The sequence below is a fragment of the Dipodomys ordii genome, unplaced genomic scaffold, assembly GCF_000151885.1.
Source record: "Dipodomys ordii isolate 6190 unplaced genomic scaffold, Dord_2.0 Scaffold9, whole genome shotgun sequence".
In the NCBI taxonomy this organism is placed as follows: domain Eukaryota; kingdom Metazoa; phylum Chordata; class Mammalia; order Rodentia; family Heteromyidae; genus Dipodomys; species Dipodomys ordii.
Genome location: NW_012267225.1, coordinates 28,942,608 through 28,960,979, shown reverse-complemented (window position 1 = coordinate 28,960,979; position 18,372 = coordinate 28,942,608). Strand labels below are relative to the sequence as shown.

Genomic DNA, 18,372 nt, shown 5'->3' with positions numbered 1-18,372 from the left:
GGAGAAGCTGGCCCCATACCTGAGCCCGCACAATGTACCTCACAATGGGCTTCCCATTTTCCCCCAGCCTCTGTTCAGGTTGTAAGATGCTATCAGATGTTGATTGTTACCTCTGCCACCCATGGAGAATTTTTCAGGAAAAATATTTTTTCCTGTAATTTTTTTTTAGACCAGAACATTTATTGTATGGCTAATCTTTTAAATTCTCAAGATGCACCGGATGCTGCAACAGCTGCTCTCTTGCGTTTGGGTGTTGTTCCTTCACGGAACCCTTCCCTGAATCTGCGATAGACAATTAGAAATACTACCTGTCCCGGTAGTATTTCGTCTCTTAGCCTTGGCACTCCAGTCATCCTTTCTCTTGCGTTTTGCAGGGGAGCCACATTTGCCACACGCCGACTTCTGAAGGTGGTAGGCCTTAGAACAGCAGCGGCGGCGCAATGTGTGCATCTTATTGCGACGCTTTCCAAGGGATGATGTTCCCTTCGTCATCTCGCCTCTGCCGCCGAGACCAAAGAGCTCCTGTGAAAATTATAAAGCAAACTTTGTGGGAAGTGGAAACAATAAGGCAGGTGGTGACTATCATGAAGTTAACAGGACATATTCTATTATGATGATTTGGGAAATCATGTGTAAATGGAATATCCATCCGTTCCATAGATAAATCCTTCACTAGAAGAAAGCCCATACAGAACAGAATCCTGTGAGTCAAAAACTCATCTTAGAGAGAACTGAGGGTGTCGACACAGCTCCAGCAGCTTAGGTGACATTTCTCCGCTGTCACTCTTTGTCTTGCTTTTCATGTGGTTTAGAGGCCCTACCATTTCCTTTAACATACTATTCACAGTCTTTTCATTTTCTTCCTTTCTTTTATTTTTTTCCTCTCTCATTGTACACAGTCAAATGGAAACTGGAAAAAAATTTTAACTGATCAAAACCATTAACAGCTAAAAAGTCCTTTTAAATTATGATTTATTATTCTTTAAATTACGATTTATTATAATTCTGTGAATTTGGTTCCACCATAACAGAAAGCAAAAATATAGATGCAATCTCCTATCTTTCCTAAGAAATTCTCATCTGTAGTGATAGGCTTTTAGAATGGTTCACAGTTCAATGAGAAATCAAGCACTTAACTGACCATTTATTGTGTGTTAGATGCTGAGCTTCAAAGGATGTGGCTACCACATGTCTGTCCTCCAGGAACCGAGCCTAGTAGGGAGATTAGGCCAATTCATCAGATCACAGTACAAAGACAAGAAGATATTAAATGATACTCTGTAAAAAAATAAAAATTAAGAAAAACAAAGCCAGGCAGGCCAAAGAAACATAGGTTTCATGGTTTCCTTTATTTGCAATAACTAGTATAAACCTAGGACAAGCAGAAAAGATTGAAAGCTATGTACATATGACTGTATAAGATGATGTTAAGTGAAATGAACCCCAAGATAGGGGCACAACTTGTTTTTTCTTTCTTGCTATTGTTTTTAATGTATCTAAAATGTACTATGTGATTTTTTTTATTTTTCCTGTATGTTCTTCCCTCATGGTATAACCCCAGTTTTCATTGTATTTGATGTCAGTGCCCTGCATCTTGTATATACATTGTTCTTATTTGGGAAGGGAAGAGAAATAACAAAATTCTGAAATAAGGATACAGGTTGACCTTGGAACAAAGAGATGTACAAGACACTATGTTGAAAACGAACTTTACAACTTGGTGGGGGGCGGGGAGTCAGGAGTTGGGGAGGTAGGGAGGGAAGGAATGGTAGGAGAAAAACAAAGGAAGAGGTAACAATGCTGGATAGGACATGTACTCATTACCTTACTCATGTAACTGTAACCCCTCTGTACAGTATTTTTACAATAAAAAACATAAAAATTAAGAAAAACACTTTTTTTAGGGAAGTGAAAATGTTTTACTGAATGTTTCAGTGTCAAATCCTCTTTCCTTGGGAAAAATATGGGTGCATAAATGAATATGCACCTGATAAAGATATAAAATGAAGAAATGAAAGTGTTTTCTGGCAAATGAGTATATGGGTTCTAAAGGGCTCTTGTATTCCCCTGATGTCTGAGGCTGAGTAGCTGGGACGAGGCGTGGATGGACACTTTAACTTATCAAGAAATTGTCTTTGCATACTTAAAGTCCTTCATCTGATGATGCTGAAAAATCTTAGTCCATATTTTTGCATAGAATTGGAGGAACAAAATTTATCTTTGGAAATCTTCTCTATGGCTCCCTGGATACATAATGAAATCCTGTTGAAGAACCTCTTGATCTACACTGAACTCCAAGGAGGTTGGGGAGTGGTAAGAGGAATCATGACACTAATATTTTAGTCCCACTCTTAGCAAGGGTCTGACAAAATTATGTTTTAAATGAATAGCTACTAGTAAAAATAACCATGTCAATTAATATTATATAGCAGTAATTACTACTGATTGATGGCAAAGATTTTAAAATAAAAGTTTCATCTATAGAGCAACCTCTTTTAATTAAAATCTAGGCGAGATGTCTAAAACCTTCAAGTACTGGGTTTAAGTAATATATTCTTTAAGGTTCTTTCAAATACTTAACTTCATTTACCTAAGAGAGAGTATCTCAGATTTCCTCTGGTTTAGATTCACAAGAAATGAGCTTAGATCATTCTGTAGCTAAAGATGAGGGGGGCCAAAAATCATAGCTTTCTCCATTCTATGAATTATCAGTAATTTCCCTAGAGGTTTTTCAGTTTAATTCTTGTTATTGACAAAAAGTTTGTCTTGTGATTATGAAGGCAAAAATTCTAGACACCTAAGATAAGTATATCTCACCATGAAGTTAAACTTTAAGGTAGATTATGAACAGATTTTTTCCAAGTAGATGATTCCCAGTATGGAAATGAACACTATTATGAGATTCTTTTTCTCTTCTTTCTTTCTCAACTGGTATTTTTATTATGACTTGTTCTCCATTTTTAGTATTCTATGTCATTTAAGTTCTCCCTAACCTATAGGCTTGATGAACCTTTATAAAGAAAGCAAGGAATTTGTCAAAACATAAAAAATAATGAATAAGAGAATCTTGCAGGTGGATACTCCCAAGCCCTCTCCTCTCTCATTAGCATAAAGACTTTACAGTTACATCTGCATAGGTCTTTTTTTATTGGAAAAATACTGTACAGAGGGGTTACAATTACATGGGCAAGATAATGAGTACACCTCCCCCCCCCCCGCTACCCCATCCAATCCTCCCCACTCCCCCCCGACCAAAGTTGTAAAGTTCGTTTTCGGCATAACGACTTGTACATCTCATTGTTGCAATGGGTCCACCTGTATCCCTATTTAAACGATTTGTTTTTCCCCTTACCCTCCACAAATTACACAAATTACACTGACATCAAATATAGTGAAAGCAGGGAGGAGGGACATACAAAGCAACAAAGAGGAAAGGTTTATAAAAGATATAGACAGGAAGAATCCTAGATATGACATTGTCTTCCACATGCCATCATCCAGATGTGCAATGGTTTAGAAAATGGTGTAAACACACTGGAGATGGAGCATGAGCCCTGAGGTCTCCAGCCTTCAATGTTCTCGAGAAACTGTGTTGTATCATTGTCTCCTTAAGAGTTGGTCAGTTAACAAGATTAAGGAAAGTTAAAAAGATTAAGGAAAACATTCAAGTAAACATTGGTATGACTCAACATGTCTCAGGCTGAAACAAGACCTGGAGGCAAGAAGCCATTTTATATTGCTGCGGATTTTGTTCAAAACATTCTATTTGCTGGCTCAATCAATGTCACTCAGTATTTCTCTAACCACAGAAATGTATGTGTTAAGTAAATGGGCAAGGTGAGGTCTCTTTAAAGGACATGCTTACAGAAGTAAAGAAATCCATTCCTAAAAACCTACAAATGGTCAGAGAAGAAACAAAACAATCTCTCAGAACAATGACTTCAAAAACAAAGTCATCACATATCCATCCAGAGATGGCAATTGACCAATATCACCCACTAGGTGAGATGGCCTTCTATGTAAGAGAAATGGAGAAAGCAAACAGGAAATTCTAATGGAGCTTAGACATGGTGGGGGAGATGCTTGGCAAACAGATCCCAAGGTAAGTAAATTCTAGCCGGTGACAAGTTCTACTTGGAATATGACACATGGTAATGAGTTAGAGTATCTACACAAGATTAACCTAGGTGGGACATCAGAATATTTTAGGGGGTCATTCATGAGCTTTTTGCACTCAAGGTCAGTGCTCTACCACTTGGAGCCACAATATCAACTTCTAGTTTTCTGGTGGTTAATAGGAGACAAGAGTTTCACTAACTTTCCTGCTTGGGCTGGCTTCAAACTAGGATACTCAGATCTCAGTCTCCTGAGTGTCTAGGATTATAGTGATGAGTCACAACCCAGATTATTTTTTTCTAAGTGAATGGCAAGTAGAAGCCATTGAAGTGAAATGGAGGAAAAGAACTCCAGACAGAGGAGGATACACAGATGCCAAGACTGAGAATCAGGAAAGGGAGACAGCTAAGGGGGAAATCACAGGCAGAATGATGAGTACCATGAAGAAGTGATGTAATAAAGTAAGAAAGGGAGAGAAAAAAAAGCAAATCCAGTTAAGTTTGAATGAGATCTAACAGAGACTTCATTCACAGGTGACTCATGGGAGATAAGACACTGGGATATGTAAAGCTCTGGCAATAGGTCCTGGTACAATATCTCTTAACTTGCGAAGACAATGGTGGTGTTCACCTTTTCTCCAATCTTTACTCATTTGTCCAAATGGATCTCTACATTATCCTAAGTTGGTTCCACCACTTTCAAATTTATCCTCAGACATTTTGTCCTCTAGTTTCACTCAATGGGGCCCTAGTTTATCTGGCATGTTTATTTCCAAATACTGTCTCCTGAAGGGAATATTTATGTCCTCAGCCTCAGTCAAAAAGAATCAATGTAGGTGAGCCAATCTACTTAGCTTCATGCCAAGTAAAGGCAACTGAGCAAAAGGATGACACCTTGCATTTGCATTTGACTGCCAGCTTGATAAAGAAGCTAGGGACAGGGCAGAATGGTGGCACAATAGAATCTAGGACCACAGAGACACTCAGGGAGGTTGAACAAATGCTAGATACAAAGTCAATATATGTGGTCTGATATCAAGACCTGAGCCTTCCTTCAATCTCCCACAAGGTGAGAATCTTGTTGAGTGATAACATTTTATATTTCTGCTCCAAAGGCTGCTGTTAGAAGTCTCCACTGCTTGACTACAGCCTTCAAGAACTACATTATACTCATTTACCTGGAGTAGCTAGTACATAGCTCCTCAAGTGACTGTTAATAAAAATGGTCACAATGGCTTTTTGTTCTGTGGTGTCTACTACAGAATTATAAGGGGAAAATAAGACATTATCTGAGCATCAAATGTGAGATAATGTTTAAATCAATTATTATCTAGGTATGACATAAGCCAGTTTTACGTAATTAAAATTATATTTTAGAAAAATAAATACTATATAGGAAAAATTCACAATAGACTTCTAAATTTGATAAAGGATATAAAGATCATGTTCTAATATCAAATTACAGGGGTGTGTGTGCACACACACATGTACATGGGGGCACTATACTATATCTTCCATTTCCCCCTCCAGATTCCCTCTCAAGTTTATGAGAGGATGAGGTAGCCTAGCTTACCTGTACTAATCCCAGTCTGGCCTTATTGACCTAGTATCTATGGTATTATAAATAATTCACTTCTTCTCACTTCTCACTCTCTAAAGTGCCTTGTGATACAGATATTCCACTCCTGGGTAAATATCAGATGCAAGTAAAATGAATATAACAAGCAGATACTTTCATGTCTGTGTTTATTATGGCAGCATTCACAAAAAAACAACCCTAAGACATGGAATCACCTTAGGTATCTATTAATAGAGGAAAAAAGTATAATACATATGTGTAATGGAATGCTATGTAACCCTAAACAAGAATAAAATTTACCACTTGTAGTAATATTGATAGAACTAAAATCCATAATATTAATTTCAGTACATCAGACACAGAAGTGAGACAGGCTAAATTAGGGATATTGGGGACAGTGAACCAAGAGCCAGAAGCTAACAATAAACACTCTTAAATGATGTCTCTCACACTACCTTAGCCTATAGGAGCTTGCCATGGTCTTAACCTCACACCGATGGTTTGCCTAGAGCACTTGATAAGCATATTTTGAGTGAATATCTCAAGGAAAACTCATCTAGCAAAATTCATCTCTCAGTAGGTTTTGAAGTCACGCATTGGGTCCAAGTGAGAGGCAGAGCTGTGTTGAGGTGGTAGCCAGTCTCTTACCTTCTGTGTTCTGGCAAGAGTAGGAGTTTGGTGATAGGAGGGATAATGAGAGCAATGAGAATTCATTCCCCTAGCTTCCTCCCTACAAAGTCCTTCTAGGTCTGCCTTGATCTATCAAAAGGTCAGACAGCTGTCTTCGCACAGATTCTCCATTCTAGACCCAGAATCCTCTTCTCGCTCTACCCTCTCAGACTTTTAGATCCTAAGAAAGCTCCCTGCTGCTTGATGTGTCCTGTCTATTTTTCTATAACAAGCTCACATCTCTGCAATTAGTCTCCTTATGAAATTTCCCCTAAATTGTTCCAACTTGAATGTATTATCTGGTTTCTTCTGGAACAAAAAAGCAAAGAGAATGAGAAAAAGGATTTCCAGAGTAGGTTTAGGGGTTATATCACGGAGGCCAAAATATAAGCATGGTGACTCATCCCTGGTGCCTCATGAAGCAGGAGGATTATGAGTTTAAGGTCAGTCTTGGCTACATAATGAGATCTTAAAAGGTGTTATGTGTAAGAAGACAATGGTGTTTTTATTTCAAATGTTTGCAAATTATTTTTTCGTTTAACATAGATTTAGTAGAGAAATGTTACAAAGTAAGGCTCACTTTTGTTGAACAAACTATTGAATGATTGAAATATCTGTTCCTAGCTAAGGATCAGAGCTTATGTCCAAACTTGATTTAAACTAATATATGCTACTTATTAGCATACTTAAGCTTAAAAAATATTACTATTATACTCCCCACTTACTGAATGAACACTATGACTTTCTCTCTGTGCACAATTTAATTCTTTCCACAATTCTTATACAATTCAATTCTTACAGCAATTGCACAATGTCAATCTCATTATATAAAAAAGAAAATGAAAGCTCAGAGAAATGACACAATCTGCTGCGGCCCCTAGGCAAGAAGAGACCAGGATTCAAGCCCCTCCTCACAGTCAACCCAGGACCTTCCTCCCATAAATAATACAGACATGAACGCCGACAAGGTAACTGAAGCATAGCGTGCAATGCCTTTGAGAACAGACTGTACATTTTGTTCTGGAGAGAAATTAATTGGCCTTTTGAGTATGCAAATATAAAATAGGAAATGATTCTATACTCCTTGTCTTTTGAGAATAGGCCTTGGTTAGGACAGCTTTGCTCAAGGGTCCTGCTGTTAGCTATGACCATGGAGCTTGGCGACAGGGTGACACTCAAGATCGAGGCGAAAAGCCGCCTGCTGAACCAACAATAGAGAGCCAGGCCTCCAAATCTACCAGGCAATGTTTGTACACTTTCAGTACTGCAATGCCCATTTGTCATTCTTATGTCCTAGTACCTTTAAAAAATTGAAGATTATTAGGCATTGTCATTGTAGAATTGCTGGTCAATTTTAGTATGAGAAATCTAGTGATTTTTGTCTTAAAGACCCCCTTTGTTGGGGAAATTCATTCTACATATTGATAAGAGAAATAATTCAAAGTCTGAGATGTGCTTCAGATCCCTATAGGAGGTGATGGAGGGAGATGTGGATGGTCAACAGTCAGACCTATGTGCTCCATGCCTATGGGGCTTGTTTTGGTTTGTGGCTGTTTTTACTTGTATCTGAGAATATGAAAATTTAGAGACATGGCAGAATTTTCCTATTCCTTTCTGCTTCCCTTTACTGTTCCTGGGCCAGTTTCATAAATAGGGAGCACTCACATACATGGTTTTCACCATAATTACAAAGGAGCATACTTTGATCTCATCTAGGCTGTGGTCTGTTTCCTCACTCATCTTCTAGTGGATAGAGAGGAGTAAGAGAAGTTCAGTGGTGTGAAGCAGTGGACAGGAAGAGACCACTGAGTACCACAGGTGACCACCATAACCAATCTGCAGAAGACAGAGGCATCTTCTGGGGATTTCAACAACACTTGGGGAGATGACCCTGGCATATGACCAAATACCTTGTGGTCAAGCAAGATAAAATTTGAATATCAAAATCAAATGTCACCTCTGCTTTTTGGCAGGTTTTTATTAGTATATTAATAGAGGACATGTATGTTTAATCTTGGCAGATTTAATTTATTATTGAGGATATTGATGAGGTGGGGCGTTTATTTTTATAGTTATACTAACATAGAGACTATAATGTAATAATATGTAAAAGATAACAGAAAAGGTAATAATACTACAATGTAACAATATAATGTAGTATCTATTAAAATAGGTATCATTAACTATATATGTGTGGTTGTAGATATATATATATACACACACACATATATATATATATCTTCATATTAGTGCTTTCCACTATTTCTATGGTTTCAGTTTCTGGATATTATTGCAGCTCAAATTTATGTCTAATTTTTTCTAAATTGTCTAAAGTACATTGGTTGAATCTACCTTTTACCAAATGGATTAAGGCATCTCTTTCATGGAATTTCCAATTTCACACAAATGTGTGTCTGTTTCTTTTCCAGTTTTCCTCAAATTAGTGAACAGAGGAAATATCTGTCCTACAAAATTCATTTTAAGAAGAATTCTGTGGTCAAACGAGCTTAAGAATCATTGCATGTAATGATCTCAAAAGGTCTACAATGATATTAGTAAAACTGAACATCCTGAACAAAGATACCTTCACAAAACTTATCCTAGGATTTCTTAGTATGTAGCTATAAGTACAATCATCCTCTTTTCTATTTATTTGTTTCATTGTTGCAATACCAGTAAGAATAAAATAAGTGTAAAAATTTTTGCTTTATGGTAAATGTATTCATATTGCTTTTTGTTTTCAAAATTGCCTTGGTTATTTGGGGCATGGTTTTGCTTGTAAAAATTTATAATTGTGTACCTTCTAAATTCCCCCAATATCTTTCTCATTAGGTTTATGGTGATTTTATCATAGAGTTACAAATTTAAAAGAATGAATCCTCTACTTCAGAAACTTAGAATTTTATTCAATTTATTCCATTTTTTATCTTGCTTAAGTAAGATATTTTAGTTATCTGCAAATAATTCCTTCTTGTCTTTGTTAATTTAATCCTCAATATTTTATCTTTTGGTTGATTTTTTTTAGTATAGAATTGTTCCTTATTACTTTTGGGAGGTAATTTCTAGTATAACAGTGAATTCAATGTTTTGATAATATTTGAATATCCACTTTCTATTATTTCTACAAGTGATTGCCCTTATATTATGCAGAAAAAGCAACAGCCTGTCATTATAGGGAGATGTGGGACATACCTCAGGTCAAGTAGGGAGTTTCTGAAATTTCAGAATTTAGGAGCCCAACCCAGGAATCCAGCATAAAAATCTGAAATTAGAACTTGTCTATTATTCTGTGTTGGACTCCAGCCCAGGGCTCTGAGTGGTTGCTTACTCACTGAAACTGAGGCAAGACTGCAAATCAGATGGCCTCTACTGGCTGAACTGGTTTATGAAAAACAAATAAGAAAGAAGAGAGAAGAAAGAAAGAAGGAAGGAAGGAAGGAAGGAAGGAAGGAAGGAAGGAAGGAAGGAAGGAAGAAAAGGGAAAGGAAAGAAAGAGAAAGGAGAAAGAGAGAAAGAAAGAAAGAAGTGAAAAAATCTCTCAAAACAACTGCTCTAGAAAACAGCAGAAAAAATTAGAAATATTTATTTGATTATGTCTGTCTCTTTTGTGTGTTGGTTGTTCTCTCTTTTTTGTCCCTGCCCTGCCTCCATCCTTATCTATGAACAAAAATACAGCACTGGAGTTTCTAACCAGAGCAATAAGGCAAGAGAAAGACATAAATAGAATCCAAATAGGGAAGGAAGAAGTCAAACTATCCCTATTTGTAAATAATATACTACATCTAAAAGACCTAGAAGTCTTCTCTCCCAAGATCCTAGAGCTAATAAATAACTGGCAAAATAGCAGTATATAAGGTAAATTCACAAAAAGCTGTAGCTCTCCTGTATACCAACAATAAGCAGGTAGAGAAGGAAATCAGGAAATAGTATCTAAGAATAAACCTAGCCAAGGAAAGAAAGGACTACCTCAATGAAAATGATAAAACTTAAAAGAAAATTTGAAGACACCAGAAAGTAGGAAAATCTCCATGTCCCTAGATTAGCAAAATTAGTATTGTGAAAATGGCCATACTACTAAGGGCACTCGACAAATTCAATGCAATACCCATTAAAACGTCAATGTCATTTTTCATTGAGATAGAGAAAAATTCATATGGAATCCTAAAAGGCTCCAACTCACAAAAGCAATCCTGAACAAAATGGAAAAAGAAGCACAACCAGAGGTATCACAGTTCCAGACTTCAAACTTTAATACAGAGCTACAGCAACAAAAAAACAGCTTGCTACTGGCACAAAAATAGGTCCAAAGAACTAGCGACCCAGAAGTAAACCTTATTTATAGCCATCTAATATTTGACAAGGGATCCAAAAACATAGGGGAAAAAGCCTCTTCAACAAATGGTATTGGGTAAACTGGATATTCATATGCAGAAGAAAGAAATTAGATTCCTGCCTGTCAGTTTTACCAGTATTAATTAAAATGGGCCAATAATTTCAATGTAACACATGAAACCTTGAAACTACTAGTTTCTACATATATAGAAGCTTTCTGAATTCCTGGGGCTCTGCAGATTAGCAAACAAATTGACAAATGGGATTGCATCAAGATAAAAAGTCTCTGCACAGCAAAGGACATAGTTATACTGAGCTGAAAAGACAACCTAAGAATGGGACAAGACATTTACCAGCTATATATTGGATAAAGGCTTACGACCCAGAATATTAAAAGAGCTCAAAAAACCAAACCCTCAAATAACCAATAAATGGGCAAAAGAACTAAATAAAAACTTATTTGGAGAACTAAAATGTCCAATAGACACATAAAAACATGCACAACATTTCTGGCCATAAAAGAAACATATATCAAAACAACACTGAGATTTCATCTCATCTCAGTAAGAACAGATATTATGAGCAAACAAACAACAGATGCTGACATGCATGTGGGAGTAAAGAACCCCTAATACACTGTTCATGGAAATGCAAACTGTTGTGAGCACTGTGGAAGGCAGTTTGGAGACCTAGATCTATCTATCTATCTATCTATCTATCTATCTATCTATCTATCTATCTATCTATCCATCCATCCATCCATCTCCATCCAATGGAATTGATGGAATGATATATCATTTGCCAGGAAATGGAAAAAATAATGTTAAGTGGAGTAAATCAGGCCTAGAAAGACAAAAGACTTGTGTTTTCTTTCATGTGTTGAAGTTGGATTTAAATTATAAATATGTATGTAAACATACACAGGGTCTCATGCATAGACATACATAACAAAAATATGGTATATGCAGGAGAGGATTTCAATAGTATAATTCCCTTCAACAACTACCTCACAATTTGTTAAAATGAATATGAGTAAGCTGGATCTTGTGGAGTCAGGGGGATGTAAGTTGAGTCGAGAGATGTACTCAAATGGAGAAAGAAGAATGGGCAAATGCAGTCATGATATTCAATGTGCATACATATGTAAAAATGAAATTAGGAAAATTAAAGGAAAGGATAGAGCTGAGAGAGGTGGGGAGAATTATGAAAGGGGTATTTTGATCAAGATATGATCAAATTGGACAAATAAACTGACATCATGAATCATCTCTGCATAACTACTTGAACAAGAAAACTATTCAACTTGTAACCATATCTTCTCTCTTCTGTTGCTCTTCCCCATTCCTACTTTTTGTCTGTCTACAAGTAATGTAATTCTGTCTTGTTTTTCTTCTTTTTCTATTCTATCCACAATCATTCATTCAAGTCTTTATTTTTAGCAGATAGGCAGAATGTCAAACTACCTTTTCTTATTCTTTTCTCTTAGTTTTCCTTTTCTCTTTTTTGTTGGCTTTGTTTGCTTTTGTTATTTTCTTCTCTTTTTCCTTATTTCTTTTTTCCTTTTTTCTCTTCTCCTTTCTATAGCTAAGTCTTTTCTCTTTCTCAATATTCTCCTCTATTTAGTCACTCCCCTTTCATTATATAGTATCTATCCATTATAATTACTTCTGCAACTAACTTTTTCTCTGTATGGAGTAGGGCCTGGAAAGAATTTCTTCAGTGATATGGGCAAATGTGAAAAAAAATATCCAGCTACTATCTAGTCTTGCCTAAATCTTGTGAATAATTAAGCCAAAAAGATCCAGGAGATTACAACCCCTTGCCAAAAGCTTTGCCCCAGATACATAAATTTCAATGTAGAAACACAAGTAGTATGGAAATAACAATGTAGTATGACTCCATCAAATGTCAACAATACAATAAAAGACTTCAACAGTTGTAAAATGGATAAAATTAAATGTTATTGTCTTGGTGCTCCAATCCTAAGACATAGACTGAATGTTTTAGAGTAACAGCTGATCATGAGGCACTGAGTTCAAGCCACAGTATTGGCACGAAACAAAACTTTCCCAAAGGCACATGACTAATAAGTACATGGATCCCATCCAGATGCAATATTACATTTAGCTGTTAGGTTCTCTTAGTCTCCTTGGAGACTAGCTGGCTATGACTATTGCTCACAATTGCCCCGTTTCTGCTGATTTTTGACAGTTCTGAGGAGTACTGACAGTTTTTGACCACTTAACAACCACTGAGGCCAGATTCTTGAGGTTTCCTGCATCTCATCTTCATGGAGCTTCTTTTGGAAGAAGTAAAGCTCACTTCTCTAGGATGAAGTTCCCATACACATCCTCAGAGGTTATTGGCTCCATTGCTGGTGTCCGCAGCCCCCAGTGTCATCTCCTCAGATCTGAAACTCTATCTCTCCACTGACTTCCTCAACAACAAAAAGAGTACTTTGTTGAAGTAAAGGAGGCAGAGAAATGTGGCAAAGAACAGACTTTCTTTGTAGGACTCTGAATGAAAATAAGCTGAGAAACAAAGGAGAGGCTATATTCAGAAAAGCAAAACTGAGGGACAGTGCCAAGAAACACTAGCGATAAATAAGACAGCTAAAAAGTGATAGGCAGAGGAATCTAGTAAACAGCTTGCAGCCTCAACCCACTCTCCTCTGTTAAGGAGAGAAAATCCTGGCATTCTTACCACAAGACAGGCCAGGTGATCTCCAAGAAACACCACCAAACCTTGCAGTGGGATAAATGCATACCCCCTGTAAGCATCAAACCCTGGTATGGGAGGGGTTTGGTGGATCAGTGACTCCCCCAGTGGAACAGGCTTGTGATTCTTAAATGCACAGAGTGTGAGGGGCATGCTATCTTGTAGGTAGGCCTCCTGATAGAGTTGCCCGGGGAATCAAATTTTATTAGCACCTAAGGCCAGACAGGTTCTCAGAATTGATATAAAATTGGGAACTTGGAAACAGATATACACAATCTGGAATTTTGTCAGCTAGGGGTCAAGTAACTGATAGCCATCAGAGGGGGAGATAGAGAGGATATGATGACCTCCTTCTCAATGAGAACCTCTTCCATTGGACAAATAAGATTTTGTCAATAATACAAAGAAAAAAGAAATCTAGGCTCTTATGGTAATATGTGTGGATTACTGAGAGGCTAACATAAAAGTGTATTGGCAGACATATATAAGCTGCTGTTAGTCAACAGACTTACCAGCAACTTCATTCCCCAGGGCCAACTCAGAAAACTGGTTAACTCCCACTATAAACAACCACAGAGTGACAGCTTACATTGAGTGACTGCAAACAGCTTGTGGCCAGACATACTTGGTACCAAGCCACAAGTGGAAGGGAGGCCTGGAGGCAGGTTCCACAACAGACAGTACCTGATGCAGGACTGCAATTAGAGAAGGCATGGGCATGGAAGCTCTCTGAGGTTTCACCCTCCACTTAGGAGAGAACCACCAAAAACAGGGCAACAAGGAACCTTTGGAAGTACTATGCCTAGTGGCAGGGATCTTGATGCTGACTGCCCGTGGCAACTGGTCCTCCCACCTAAACATAAAACACAATGATCTTGATAGCCTCCAAAATTCTACCAAGAAGATGCAAATAACTGAAATGGTTCTACAACAATCCACAAAGCTAAAGCAGTAATGATCTCCAAACAGAGAAAGTTCCGGGACTAGATAGATTCATGACTAAATTCTATGACTTCAAAACGAACTAACACAAATAATATTCAAGTTCTTCCATAAAATGAAAAGGGAATAAACAGAGACAAAAGAGAATTATAGACCAGTGTGAAGACCACTGATGCAAAAATTCTAAAAAAAACAACAAAAATTCTTGCAAAGCAAATTCAACAGCACATTAAGATGATCACATACCATAGTCAATTTGGTTTTATCCCAGGGATAATGCAATGATGGTTATATGAATAACCATATGATGAATATATGAATAAATATATGAAGAATGAGATGGGTTTCTAGTCTTCTCACTCTTATTAAATGTATAGGCTTAAATTCTTAGAGCATGAGGGAAAGAAAGTAAAAGGTTACAAATAGGAAAGAGGTCAAAAATTCTTATCTCTGACAAACAGTTTTAGCAAGATAATAAAATACAAATCAACACACAAAATTCAGTAGCTCTTTGTATATATTAACAATGAACAAGCTGAGAATAAACAGGAAAACAATCCCAAAACCTCAATAAAATAATGAAATAAAATACTAGGAATAAATTTAACTAATCCTCTACAATGAGAACTATAAGTTCTTGAGAAAAGAAATTGAAGACATTAACGTATGGAAAAACTTCCCATGTTTGGATAGTCAGAATTAATACTGTGAAAATGGCTGTACTACCAATGGCATCCTACAGATTGAATTCAGTTCCATCAAAATAAATTCCAATGTCATTGTTCATGGAAACAGAAAAAAATCTAAAACTTGTGGAACTATAAGAGACCCTGAAAAAACAAAGTAATCTTGAGCAAAAAAGAGCAATGCTAAAGATAGCACAATACCAACCTTCAAGTTATGCTACAGAGCCACAATAACAAAACAACTTGGTAATGGCATAAACACACTTACATAGATCACAATAGAAGACACAAAACAGCATATATGGCAACAGTCATCTGATTTTTAACAAAGGATCCAAAAACATACATTGGGGAAAACACAGACTTTCCAATGAAAGATACCTGGAGTACTGGGTATCTACATGTAGAAGACTACAGCTAGATTCCTATCTCTAACTCTGTTAAAAATATCAATTTGTAATAGATAAAATAAAAACACAGAGAAAACACTGGAAGAGAAAGGCATAGGTGATCATTTTCTAAACAGTTCTACAATTGCCCAGGAAATAAGAATAAGAACTGACCAATGAGAGTACATGAAATTAAAAACCTTCTGCTCATTAAAGGAAATAATGACTAGAATTATATGACCACCACAGAATTGAAGAAAAAAGCAAGACATTTCTTGGATAAAAGGTTCAAATCCAGAGTATTCAAGGAGTTCAAAAAAAAAAGCATCCTAGGAAAATTAACCCAACTAATAAATGGTAAAATGAACAGTTCACTCTTAAAGTAAGTATAAATGGCTTATATGGCTTATAAATACATGAGGTACATGAGGAAATGTCCAACATCCTTAGCAGTAAAGAAAATGAAATATCATAAAGGTGCTGATATTCCATTTACCCCAGTCAGAATGGCTATCATTAAGAAAAGAAAGAGCAAATCTTGATAAGGATTGAGGGTTGGGGTAATGAGGAGAAGAACCAGTGTACACTGGGAATGTAAATTACTGTAACTACTGCAGAAATAATATGGAAATTCATATTTTAAAAAACTAAAATATATCTCACTGATGAATATATATCTGAAGGAGTGTAAATCAATGTGGAAGAGAGATGCTCACATTTATCATAGCACTATTGATAATAGCCAAGCTATGTAATCAACATACCCAACAATCAGTGAATGAATAATACATACATATACGTATTATATATTTATATATATTGTTTGTATTATATATAATAAATGGACTATTATTTAAACAATAAAAAAGAATTAAATTTTGCTATGCAGAAACATAGATAAAACTAGAGACTATTCGTTGAGTGAGACAAGGCAAGTTTAAAAAGTCAAATATTGCATATTGTAACTCCTATGCAGAACCTAGACTTAAAATGATATGAACAATAGTAAAAATGGGGCATGAGTGGAAAGAGAATTGGCTATTGAAGCAAGAAATCAGTGTGTGATTAGAGAAAGGGAAATGAAAGGGTACTTGAGTGGTAAACATGATTAAAGTATATGTAGGTAAAGTATGTATATATATGTACATATACATATATATAGATATACACACAATGCATGAATCTATAGCATAATAAAATTAAATAATTAAATTAGATAAAATTAAAGTATTTATACATATAAAGCACATATATAAGGAAGCTCTCTATTTAGTCTTTTGAGTAATCTCCATATTGCTTTCCAGTGTAGTTGAAGAAGTTTACATTCCTACCAACAGTGTAGTAGTGTTTCCTTTTGGCCACATTCCTGCCAGTATCTGTTATTGTTAGTTTTCTTTTTGTGTGTGTGTTGGTCATGGGGCCTGAACTCTGGGCTTGAACATTATCCCTCAACTCTTCAGCTCAAACCTAGCGCTCTACTACCACTTGAGCCACAGTTCCACTTCTGCTTTTTCTGCTTATGTGGTACTGAGGAATCAAACCCAGACTACTCATGCATGCAAGGCAAGCACTCTTCCACTGAGCCACTTTCCCTGCCTATTAGTTTTCTTGATAATGCCCATTCTAACTGGAATGACAGAATCTCAATGTTGTTTGGATTTTGCATTTCTTTTATGTCCAAAGATATTGACCATTTCTTCATGTGTCTGTTAGCTATTCCTACTTCTGAGAAGTCTCTAAGTCTTTAGCCTATTTGTTAATTGGATTGTTTCTTTAAACATTTATTTTTGAGTGGTTTGTTTTTTGAACTCTAAGTATATTTTAGATATGAGGCCCATGACTAGTAAAAATTTCCTCCCATTCTGGGGTTTTCTGTTTATCTTGCTAGCTATGTTCGCCATGCAGAAACTCTTCAGTTTGATGCAAGACCATTTTTCCAGTTTTTTTTATGACCCAGCCATCCCACTCCTGGGCATTTATCTAATTGACCACAAATTGGGACACACTAAAACCATGTTTATTGCAGCATTGTTTACCATAGCTAAGATATGGAATCAACACATATACCCATCAGTGGATGAATGGATCAAGAAATTAGTATATATACATAATGGAATTCTATGCTTCCATCAGGAAGAATGACATTGCCTCATTTATAAGGAGATGGAAAGACTTGGGAGGAAAATCATATTAAGCAACATAAGCCAGACCCAAAGAAACATACATTACATGGTTTCCCTTATTTGTTATCATTAGAATGTACCTATAAACCTATAAGGAAACCCAATGGGTAGTGAAAGACAAAAAAAATACACTTGGACAGGATAAATTAAACAGGGCTCTAAACATTAGAACAGTGAGACCAAAGGAAGATATTCTTAGAAGTTTACAAGGGCTCAATGGCTATGTGCATACGATCATATAAAATGATGCTTATCAAGACATAGAAGCCAGAGTTTTTTTTATTTTACTTTTTGTGGTTTTTGTTTTATTATGCTTTTCTCCATTTGTCACTGTTTTTTATTTTTGTACTCTTTGTCTTGTATATAAGGTTATCTGATTTGGGAAGGGGAAGGGGAAGCACAGACATGGTGGGGCAAAGGGTGAACTAATTCAACAGTGATACTGACTAGACACTATGCTGGAAATGAACTAAACAACTTGGGGGGAAAGGGTGGGGAGGGAAAAAACTGGAAGAAAGTGAAGGAAGAGGTGACACTGTTCAAAAAGAAATGTACTCAATACCACCTGACTTATGTAACTGTAACCCCTCTGTATATCACCTTTACAATAAATTTTTTATATATACATATAAGTGTATAATTATGCATAGCAAAATAAATACAGTTAAATTAAAATTAAAGTATATATATACATATTGCATAATAAAATCCAATAAACACTTTTAAAAAGTAAACAAGGAGGTAAGGGGGTAACGAATT

General features: G+C 36.3%; 1 long non-coding RNA gene and 1 pseudogene across 1 annotated transcript; one reads left to right on the top strand and one right to left on the bottom strand.

Moving 5' to 3' along the window:
• Positions 1–206: 206 nt before the first annotated feature.
• On the bottom strand, positions 207–510 carry LOC105980471 (annotated as a pseudogene).
• Positions 511–2,074: 1,564 nt separating this feature from the next.
• LOC105980464 lies at positions 2,075–8,575 on the top strand. Its single transcript, XR_001174743.1, has 3 exons — positions 2,075–2,313; positions 7,165–7,331; positions 8,080–8,575. It is a non-coding gene; the product is annotated as an uncharacterized LOC105980464 (long non-coding RNA).
• The last annotated feature ends 9,797 nt before the right edge of the window (positions 8,576–18,372 follow it).